This window comes from Macrobrachium nipponense, chromosome 41, assembly GCF_015104395.2.
Source record: "Macrobrachium nipponense isolate FS-2020 chromosome 41, ASM1510439v2, whole genome shotgun sequence".
NCBI lineage: Eukaryota > Metazoa > Arthropoda > Malacostraca > Decapoda > Palaemonidae > Macrobrachium > Macrobrachium nipponense.
In genome coordinates, this window is record NC_061102.1 from 34,586,528 (window position 1) to 34,599,166 (window position 12,639).

The 12,639-nt window shown below is 34.5% G+C and overlaps 1 protein-coding gene across 4 annotated transcripts in view; it reads right to left on the reverse strand.

The window, feature by feature from the left end:
• LOC135212674 (microfibril-associated glycoprotein 4-like) overlaps positions 1-12,639 on the reverse strand; it is a 42,853-nt gene that overhangs the window by 19,195 nt on the left and 11,019 nt on the right. The window contains exon 1 of one of the 4 annotated variants that reach the window (XM_064246330.1): positions 11,861-12,009. The exons of 2 other annotated variants lie outside the window; for them this stretch is intronic. The gene's annotated coding sequence lies outside the window, so the exon portion shown is untranslated. Of the gene's footprint in view, positions 1-430; positions 535-11,860; positions 12,010-12,639 lie in introns of those variants that run through there. One more of the 4 variants, XM_064246329.1, reaches the window with a different exon arrangement.

Sequence of the window (12,639 nt, forward strand, 5' to 3'; positions counted from 1 at the left end):
TCCTGTCTACTGGACGGTGGTTCGATCCCATGGGGGGACGAAATTATTATCAACTAAAAATTCCCCTTCGGTACATATATGAAAATATATAAATTCTGAGGTAGAGCGAATTCGATATTAAAGGACATTTGTAGCTCGAATGATGTATATATACATATATATATATATATATATATATATATATTATATATGTGTGTGTGTGTGTGTGTGTGTGTTTATATAATTCTGAATGCACATTAAACTTCACAAATTAGGCAATACATTATTTAGCTGATTTGACATTCCTACAGTTTTGTCAGCTAAATAATGTAGTGGCTAATTTTGTGTGTATATATATATATATATATATATATATATATATATTATATATATATATAATTACATTATATGTGTTGAAGTGACAAAACTTCATATATATAATACCACTAACCTCAACCACGGGCAACTTGTGCCAGACGAGACACAACTAACTTTATGTCCAAGCGTCTAGTCGTTACTCAACGTTTATTAAATGTGACTGCAATCGTACGTCTGGCTTCCTAGCTAGACGGAGGCGTGGATACATTATAATACACGTAGATGATTATATTCAACAATGGTGTAGGCTCTCTCTCTCTCTCTCTCGAGAAAATTCTTCGAAAAATTACAAATTTTCTGAGACAATTTGCATTTTCGCGAACTCTCATTTAATTTTATCTGTTAATAAACCAATCCAAATGAGAGAGAGAGAGAGAGAGAGAGAGCCTCGAGAGAGAGGACGAGAGAGAGAGGAGAGAGAGAGAGAGAGAGAGAGAGAGAGGGGTCCGTTTCCTAGCCCGTTGCCAGGCTGCAGAATTTCACAAGATCCTTCATAATTATGAAGATTAGATGTCTGATATTTTATTCTTTCAGCGATGTAAACAACTCGAATGATTTTAGTTAAATTTACATGACTAAACTTGAAAACTTCTCAACGATCGTTTAACTTGTGGTCACGGTTGTTGATTAGCTATGGTCATTTTGTTTATTTATTTAAACTTAAATATATTATACTTTATATAATACTTTAGTACAGATAGCATAGTGAGCGCACACAAACATGCAAAAACCCAGAAGTAAACAAAGAACTTGGTACAAGCAGAGGCGTCTGCGACAATCTCTCTCTCCACACACACAAATAAGTCCCGACGCTTCATTCCACTTCGGGTGGAATGCTAACTCGACTAAATATGACCCTTACAGCTATATTCATGAGGTCGCTTTTCCAAAACACTCGGTTCGTCTACCGAGTTAAATGAGAGAATTGGAGCTATAAGTTATAGTCGTTGTGGTGTTCAAGACGTGACGGGTTGGCTTTTAGAAAGGCAGACACGGAAGTAAACGCCAAAGTGTACTTAGCAATTCAACTTAGTGAAAAAAGTTACACCCACCCACACAAAATAACATATCTCCTCATAGAGGAATTCCTAAATCATCGCTCTCATAAACTGACACCAAAGAAAATACTTGTCAAGGTCATCGAATGAACCTCGTGAAGAGTAATTATTATTATTATTATTATCATCATCATTATTCACCAAGGATACTACAGCAATGAAGAGTGAAAATAGATTAAAAAGCACGTTGAATAATTTGAACAGATGACTGGAAAGTGGGAAGATTCCAATTAGGAAGGAAGTTTTCAGGGTCCTGGATGTATTACAAATACCGAAAACCAGGCAGCTGAGGAGGAGGAGGAGGGTTACACTAAGATGCCCGTTAATTAGGGACCAAGCCCAACAGGAAATCTAAAATAAGAATATGATTACAACTAAAAATGTCTTGTAAAGATAATACACAAAATGAAAAAACCATCTTGAAGTTAATTACAAAAATTATCATATATATATATATATATATATAGTATATATATATATATATATATAGATATATATATATATATATATATATATTAGTATATATACAAGTATATTTATTATATATATATATATATATATATATATATATATATATTATATATATATATATATATATATATAATGAACTTATGGTTTATAGATTACAAACTTCCTTTCATCACGTTTGTTTGTTTGTTTGTTTGCTTGTATGGTGTTTTTACGTTTCATGGAACCAGTGGTTATTCAGCAACGGGACCAACGGCTTTACGTGACTTACGAACCACGTCGAGAGTGAACTTCTATCACCAGAAGTACACATCTCTCACTCCTCAATGGAATGGCTTTCATCACGTGGAAACCAAGAAAAATAACTTGGGATACTCGATCAGCGTGGAGATGGCCATACAGCTGATACCATATTCCAAAAGAATGGCTGAGAACCAGGTTGTAACCCTATCCCTTACATGTATTTTGTCACTATAAGCCTCATTTTCTAAATGGGGGCGGCATCAGCATGTACTGAGACTCATGGTTTTAAGAGTCATTGTGAGATGAAAGTGTTAACCTCTTGCCATGTAACCTGTTCTGCAACATCCACAGATACTTAATAATTTATTAGGTCCACTGAGGCACAGTTGGTTTCATGGTATCTGGACACCTGCCTGTCACTGCCCAGGAATTGAAATTGAAACTGGGCACTTCACTTAAATGGCGAGAGGGCTATCGATAATACCTTTAGGACCATTGCATATGTACAGTACATCTGTGCACCATTAAGCGGTTTCACTAACAGATAGTGACCACAGAGCAAAAGCAATTCAATAATAATCGCCATTCCTAATTTACTAAAAAGTGGATAATGCACCTAAAATAAGCTCACTGGCAAGGTATGAAACACTCCCACACAGGGGAGCACTGTGCCTGAGCGAGTATCAGGAGCTTCACTGAACTAAGGAAATCCTTGGAGAACCAAGTGTGACCCCTAAAATGTTTACACAGGTTTGGAAAGTGTCTAAATCTGGCTAATACCGTACAACTGATGGGTCCAGAATGTAGTTTTACTGCCACCCCCTGCCGTCTTCTTAAAGGGAAGAGCACTGAGTCATATCTTATCTTCTAAGACTGTTGCCCCCTTTTAGTAGCCACCTGTACATCCATCCTACATGTAATCAGGCTGAGCTGTTGCCCCACAGATGGAGGAAGAAGGGAGCAAAGTCAGTCATCTACTATTTGACCCCAGCTTTACTCTCTCAAAGTACTTTAGGCAAGATACTCTTCTGTTTGATAGGGACTGGATGCTACACCACCAATTGAGCAGCCATCACAGGTCTCAGGGTGGAGGAGTCTGGAAACCTATGAAAGACATCCACCACTGACGCTTCAGATACCTGCCCTCATTACGTGTATTGTAATGATGGAAATATTCCATTTAAGATTTATGACAATACCCATGAAAATTAGTGGACCAGAAAACAGAATTGGTTTTCATCTTATCAAGATGTTAAGTTGACCATTCGAAGTTGAGATTGTCTATGGTCCAGGGTACGTACCATAGAGGGCAAATCACTGGAGTGGCGATCTCCCTGCCTAGCTGTGACCTTGAGCGTCCATATTGAAAGTCTCGGTCCAGCACATGGTACTATACTTTATTACTTTTATTATTTTTATCTTTTTACTATTGTTATAATTATTATTATTGTTGTTGGCATTATTATTATTATTACTGGACCCAATTTCACAGAGTAAAATTATCTTACAAAAAAAGGTAGGCCTAAGCACTCCAGCCATTGAGATCAAGGCCTAAGCATCTGCTCTGGGATCTAAGCAGTGTCTAGCATAAATGGTTCCTGTAAATTACAGGTCTTTCTCAGCATACAGTCACCAAGCACTAACTATACAGTAATGTACAATCACTAAACACTAACATTCACCATTCATTTTCACGAACTACATACACACACTCATTAAACAAATGCTTACTACACACTCACTAAACACACACTCACACTAAATAATTAAACACTCACTGATACTCAACAGTCACTAGGCATTCACTATACACTAAACACTCACTAAACTCCCATAAAACACTAAACACTCATTAAATATTCACTATACCACAAAGACTAAGTAAACATTCATTAAACACTACACAACCACTAAGCATTCACTAAGCACTCTCTAAACATTCACTATATACTAAACACTCAATGAAACCTAACCACTCATTAAACATTAAATACTCACTAAATCCTAAATCCTCAATTTAACACCTAAACAATCATTAAACACTAAACAGTGAATGAACATCCACTCATTAGACACTTACACACTAAACATTCCCTAAACACTAATCATTCATTGAATACTCACTAAACACTCACTAAAACATTCACAAAGCATCCAATGAATACTTACACACTAAACATCCACTAAATACTAACATTCTTCACTAAATGATAAACACACACTTCACATTCACTAAACCCTAAACACTCAATGAATGCTTATGATCTAAACATTACCTAAATAGTAACATTCACAAAACATTTTCACTAAACTCTAAACACTAACTGAATACTTACACACTAAACATTCACTGAACACTAACATGCACTAAACCCTAAACACTAACACATCAAACATTCACTGAATACTACTTAAAACACTAAGCATTCACTAAACACTAACATGCACTAAACCTTCAACAAACCCTAAACACTCACTAAACACGTACACACTAAACATTCACTTAACCCTAAATACTCTCTAAACATTCATTGAATACTTACACACTAAACATTCACTAAACACTAACATTCACAAGACATTCACTGAACACTCACTATAAGCATTCACTGATTACCTACACAATAAACATTCATTAAAACCCTAAAGACTAACTAAACATTCACTGAATACTTACAAAATAAACATTCAATAACATTCACAAAACCTAAACACTTAAGTCAACACTCACTAAAACCTAAACTAAACATTCACTAAACATGTAAAGTACTCATATACATTCACTCCACACTTACTAAACCTTTAAAATTCGCTAAACACTTACTTATTAAACATTAACAATAAAAAAATCACAAACACACTAATCCCCTGTTCAATTTGTGGGTTACCAGACCTTTAAAAATGGTCACAAGGCTTTGCTGCGCCGCCCCAGTGGAAGACCGCCGAACTCAGGCCTGTATCGTGGCGGGGAGCTCGGGGCGGTCGAACGACCACCCCCAAAATTTCTGGTAGTCCATATTTACTACTAACCAAGGTCAGTACTTTGATCATCTAATCGGGGCATAGACTGCATACCCAGTTTTTCTTCTTAATATAACTAAAATAACATTTTCAAGTATTTCATCTTCTATATATATACCTGTATATGCAATGACACTTATAAAAGGCAGGGTCCAGTTTGGGGAAAAAAGACTGGATACAAGCCTGGAACTATGTAGTACTGGTATAGAGATCGCAACTCCAAGTATATACCATCTATGGTACACACGTAAGTGCGTAACCGCAACCAAGTGCATAGTTGCATAAGCTCAAATCGCTCTGCATATTTTCTCCCTTGTAAAAGGTATGCACTTATCTTAGTTTATAATTCACATATTGCCATAACATTTAATAGGGTTCTTTTGTCTTTTTACTTTGATGTAACTGCCAGTTGCCAAGAATTGTAGTAATGGTATCTACTATTACCTAAGTTGCACCATGTTGAGTTTGTATGTGGTTGCAATTGTACCACAAACTGTAGACCAAGATGTGAATTATTCTTCCATATATTTATGAAAATATCAATTCTAGAGTTAAAATCCACCTATGTTATGCATAGAAAGTCAGGTTAACTGTGATGTGTAATAGTTTAGTAAGCATGAGTGCAGCATAGCCTAGGCTAAGGACTGCATGCTCTTTGGCACACAATTGCCATCTTAAATGAACTGTTTGTATTACATGGAACCAGTATAGAGGTCCAGTGTAAGAACCAGTTTAAGGGTCCAGTGTAAAGGGCCCCTGAATGATTGTCGTTATTGACAAACACACACTATTCAGACAGTATAAACGATCTCCACACTGATTTCAGTCTAGGCAAAGATTTTGTCTCGGGAAGACATGGCATCATCTCTAGAAGAGAAGTGTGTGATAGCGTTATATCGGCAGGCAAACATAAACACTGAACGACCTGTGTATGACAGACATAAGTCGCAAGCCAGCAACCTGGTCGTGACAGATTCCTGCTGAGATCATTCAGACACGAAACTCGGCCCACTTTTGCATTCAGACAAGCCCATATACAATATTTTAGCGAACAATACAGACAGTCGTTTAGACAATCATTCAGTGTAAGGGTCCCTTTAGAATCAGTAAAAGATAGTTCTAACAATTATGGAAGGAATACAACTATGAATAAGTTGCTTTCAAAATGTATCCACCTACTGTTAAGAAGAAATATATATATACAGGGGAACCCCGTATTCACGTTCTCTGGATTCGCAGTCTCACACATTCGTGGTATTCTCTCACATTATTCGTGGGAAATTTGCATATTCGTGGCATTTTTCTATGCAAAATATCCACAAATTCCTGTTTTTTTATCAATTTCATGATAAAATGCACTTTGTGATAAAACTTAAAATAAACTAGGTATAAGAATTTTTAGTGGGTTTTTCTTGAGTTTTCACTACCCAAATAAGAGGTTTTAAGCATTTTTATAGGGGTAACAACTATTCGCAGGGGAGCCTGGTATGCATCCCCAGCGAATACTGGGGGACCACTGTGTGTATATATATATATATATATAGTATATATATATATATATATATATATATATATATATATATATATATATATATATATGTACATTTTTATTCTGGCCACCATCTTAATATCAAAATTTCAATTTTTTCTTCTATGTTCCTACGTGCTTTGCGTATCATGAGTCCACAATATCTTGACCAAGAAATAGAATACATAAAAAAGATAGGAAACGATCTCTGCTACCGACCTCATTTAATTGATTTATGTTATCAAAAAGCTCACAAAAAGTTTAATAGTGTTGCTATTAATGAAAAAGAAATGCCTAAAAATGTACTTAGCTTACCTTACTTTCGTGGATTTGAAACCATAAAATCAATATCCAAATCGTTTAATGTTAATGTAGTGTTCTCTTATAACAATACCATTAAAGATATGCTAATTAAGAATAGTCCCATAACAAATAACAACATCATTTACAAAATTCCTTGTAAGGATTGCCCATCGTTTTACGTTGGTCAGTCAAGTAAAAATTTATGTGTACGTATTAAGCAGCATGTGTATTCAGTTAGAACAGCCCAGACTTCAAATGCACTGTTTATCCATCTGAGTGAAAAATCTCATTGTATTAATTGGGGTGATACCTTTGTAATTACTAGATCTAATGATCATGTTTCAAGAATTTTACTGGAATCAGCAATAATACAAATCACTAATAAAAACAACCTAAATCTTAGTCCGGGAATGTACCATTTGGACCCGTATATTTGTAAAATGTTTATGAAGGACCTTAAAATAAATGAACTACTAATAAATTAGTCCTACATGTATATAACTATTATTTCTCTCTCTCTCTCTCTCTTGCTCGATATGTATTTATATTTTTTTCGTTTTTTCATTAATAATTTTTTGGGGAACATTTTTGTAAATTTCATGATAATAAGTTGTATATGCCTCCTTTTTTTTTTCTTCAAAATGTACTGTTTTCTGGGTGAATCATCTGTTGACCGCGTGTGTATCCTCCAAGGCGTGGCTGCCCTCAGGCATTTCCTCGTTTCTGTAGAGTGAAATCGACCTTATTGCTAATCTTGTAGTGTCAGTTTGGATATTAAGCCTACCTTGACTATGTTTTTCCTCTGTAAAATCAGTTGTGCCTGAGTAAAGGGTCGAACTAGAACGAAAGTGCTTGGCTATCTCGCTTTTCATTTTTTTTTCCTTCGTGGTAAAAACCTTTATATTATACATAGCATCACATTTTATATACTTCGTGATCAAGTTATTCATACATATACATATATATATTATGTATATAATATATATATATATAGTATATATATATATATATAATATATATAGTATATATATATATATATATATATATATATATATATATATATATATATATATATATATATATATATATATATATATCTATATCTATATATATATATATATATATATATATCTATATATATATATATTATATATATATAATATATATCTATATATCTATATATATATCTATATATATATATATATATATAATATATATATATATATATCTATATATATACTATATTATATATATCTATATCTATATATATATATATATACTATATATATATATCTATATGATATATATATATCTATATATATATATATCTATATATATATATATCTATATATATATATATATCATATCTATATATATATATATATATATATATATATACTATATATATATATATATATATATATATATATCTATATATATATATATATATAATATATATATATATATATATATATATATATAGATATATATATATATATATATATATATATATATCTATATATATATATATATATATATATATATATATATATATATATATATATATATATATATATATATGATATATAAGATATATATAATATATAAATAATTATATATATATTATATATCTATATATATATATCTATATATATATAATTTATATAATATATATATAGTATATATATATTATATATAATATATATATTATATTTAATATAATATATAATATATATATAATATAAATATATATAAATATAAATAATATATATATATATATAATAATATATATATTATATATATAGGCACAGGATATTGGTACGGCAGTGAATTGCGCATCCGTCAATTTCAGACTTCCTGCCGTACATGTAACATAGTGTGATGGGGGTACAGCAGATTCTGTCGGTGGTGCCGTATTGCGCTCTTGACTTGCTGTAGGTACGGCAGTTAGCTGTATCCGTTTACAAGTTTGCTAATCATACTGTATTATGTGACCTGAGTTCCGCTTTTAGGTGGGACAGTCCCGCTTATTTAACATCTGTCCGCTTTCTTTAAAGTTAGCAAAATGTCCCCCCCTCTCTATTTGTTTTGCTTTTGCGAGTTTTGTCCAGATTTTTTGTGCTACAAAAACAAAACTACCCCAAATTTTAATGGAATAGTGCTGAAATTTTTTTTTAATTTGGCCATTTCGTTAGCAGGTAACTTCTATCGTCTTCTCCGGCAGCTGCAATTACTTGCGATTGATTGGCCGCTTACCAGAGGAGTGACTTTGGTAGTTTTCCTTACCACCATGAATATAGGAGAGCACGATTTCTATGTATTTCAAATCCTCTTTGAATCTCCTCTTCGGAGTTCTTTTCAGGGGCGATTCGATCTTCCTCGACCAACGTATATTCAATTTGGTATTTCTGTAGAAGCATTCCGCATCGTTCATCCCCGCGAATACGAAAGCCACCAGGAATTGGGGAGTCAAATGTATTTCGCCGTGTTTAGTATGAGCCCCGGGGGATTAATTACAGTCGTCCGAATAAATATTACTTACAGTTCTTTTTCAGGAGGTAAAACTGCATAGAAAAACCGCAACTGCCATAGTCTATGCCGCCAATTTTTGAAAGCTAGAGTCTTCATAGATGTCTATGGCTTCTTTCAGCTCATTAAAGCCTGAAAACACCTGTTTTTTTGGCGAAAACTAATGTATTATTCCGCGATTCATGCTGCTCCGTCGCCATTTTTCTTGCTGTCACTGATATGCCTAAGGCGGTACACAAGGTTTTGCGCATGCTCAGTTCACTGCCGTACCAATATCTACTACAGCAATCGGGGTACGGCTGCCGTACCAATATCCAGTTTGATATATATAACCATGGGAGCCAATCTTTCCCTCAACCTTAATTACAACAATGAAGATTCGACCGTCCCCAATGTTAAGTACCTGTTCCAGCTAAGAATAGGCCTAGAATATAAGCCTAGGCCTATGAGGTACCTTTGCATTACCCTATGCCAAGGTTTTAACTGTTATGTATGGGCCAGTCTGAGTTAATTGTATACATATACAGTATAGTAAATATAGAGTAATAACATTAATATTATCTTATTATTGTGACAGTATTACCAAAACGTTATTACAATATGTCAGGAACTTCTTGAGTTTTTGTCTATACAGTACAACTGTCCATTGTACCGGAAGTGACTAAGGAGGAAAGGCAAAGGTGTACCAGACGCCTACTTCTGTTTGGCACTACTAGCAATGAGGCAACACTCTAACTAATGAGGTCAGGCTTCTTAACTAATATCCAAGGTTCATTGAAGCCTCTCGTCCCAAAATCCAAAAGAGATGAAAATGATGGCTCTCGATCAGAAACCAACAAGTTGTGGGTTTCTGCCACAAAACTATTAGCTACTATTAAGAATGCCCCAACCAACCCTTCAAGTACTGGATGAGAAGGCTTTTTAACCTGTCCCTATGGTTCACTGGGGCTAAGGGTAATAGGATGAGTTTTGAGTGTAGGATCTAAGTCTATGGCCTCCCAAGGATTAGGAATCAGACAGGAAGATATCTGCCCATCTAGCTGTCTTCCTCTTAATGCCAGTGTAAGAATATGCAATGTGTAATGCTAGGGGGGATACAAGGGGTGATCCAGGTCCCCTTGCCTAGTTAGAATCCAGAGTGCAAGATATGGTTGGGTTGATTCTACTTATTACATTTGTTGATTTATGGGGCTCTAAGTCAGTTTAAGTGGAGGGGGGGAAGGGGTATCCCTCTTGGCCAGGATGCCAACCCAAGCCCTAGGCTCGGGCGCATCTAAATCTTAATAACATTTATGATGCTCTAAATATGGTTTGGGTGGAATCCTGCTTGGGGGAAATTAGGTTAGGATGCATCTATTCACAGATGCCACACTTTCATGCTTAAAACATTTTTTAGTGCTTGCTAATATTGATATGAATGAATTCCGGTGTTTTGACTGATTATGTTGTGACATGGATTTTTAATTGGCTGCATTGCATTCGGTTTATCTGCCAAGCCCCCCCACAAACCAAACTTCAAAGTTTCCCTGGGGTCCTCAAATAATTACTGTATGGCTCATAAAGGAAGGTGAAAAAATAACTGATAAGGGTGTTTTACATCAACAATAGGGTAAAGATAAAAATAACTGAAATAGGTGTTTTACATCAACAACAAGCTAAAGATAAAAGTAACTGATATGGATGTTTTACATCAGCAACAGGCTACAGATAACCAGTCACAAAAATATAGCCTATGGTTCCTGTTTATTATTAGGAATTGAATCACTAATAGTTATATCAGCTTATGCATTTCTGACCATTCTTTTTACTGCAATTGACTCGTTTTCGGTTTTCTTCACAAATACGTGGGATGCCCAATAATACATAAAAGCCCTGGGGTTAAAAATTGCATAAAATAGGAGCTAGGAAATGGAGGTCTTGGTTTTACTTCGGGTAAATCTAGGATACTTAGGTATCCGCAGCGGCCTAGACTATGGCAGTTGCGGTTTTTCTAAGCAGTTTTACCTACTGAACAAGAATTTTAAGTAATATTTATTCGGACGACTGTAATTAAACCCCAAGGGGCAAGTACTAAACACGGCGAAATACATTGGATGGCCCCCAATCCCTAGTGGCTGTCGTATCCATGGTTAAGTTCCTTGCAGTCTGTGTGGACGGCTTTTGTAGAAACTCCTTACTTCAAACCGTTGAGCCCTATTGTATATTTCCAATTTAAAAAGATTTTCCCCTAAGTTATAACGAGTGAGTTGAATCTTTCTGACCCAACTAAACACACCAACTTAATCTAACCTACGGTACCCAGTGCATGTTATTAGGCTATACAGCTTAGTTTGAAAACATTCCAAGAACTTACCTTAAGCTGGATATGAACTATGTGATCATTATTTCACACACTTTGTAATTTACGACCAGGAAAATAACAAATTTTGGAAGTGATTTGTATTTTCCCAAACATATAAACCACTTCCAAAACCAGGCTTTCACACTGCATGTGCCTAAATTGTGGGATATATAGGCTAAAGGTGGTGTCATGTGATTGTTACTGTAGTATACTAGGTAGCACTATCTGATCGTATATACACACACCCTAAAGAAGAAAAAACAATGGCAAGTTAAGCACCATAATTTGTATCTCTCAAGCCTTCTACACGTAATATAAACACCGTGAAGACAGTGATATGATTACATTGTTCCTGGTACCTGGTTCCTAACCCTAAGCGTTCACTCTTCAAACACAGTTGCAGCCACATTACACAGTTTATGAGGTGCAAAGCTTTATTCCCTTAATTGTTTACTCTACTCATTATTCAGTTTAACATTACTTTATGTTACTTCAAAATGTTTATTTTAATTCATGTCTATTATCCCTTTTTTGCAGCCAAATTGACCCCGAAAAATTACAGACAGCGACTCTTCAGTCGGAAAAGACCACTTCTTCACTCTATATTGAATTCATGAAACAACAATACAATTAAATCATTCAGCATATCATTCAATAGATGGAAGTTTCTTAAACAAAATAAGAGATATGAAACCGCCATACGAACTAAAATAAGGATGTGAAGGCAGTTTTTAAATCGAATATGGAGTGTCTTCGGGACTATACAGCAATTCATTACTTAAGTAGACCAA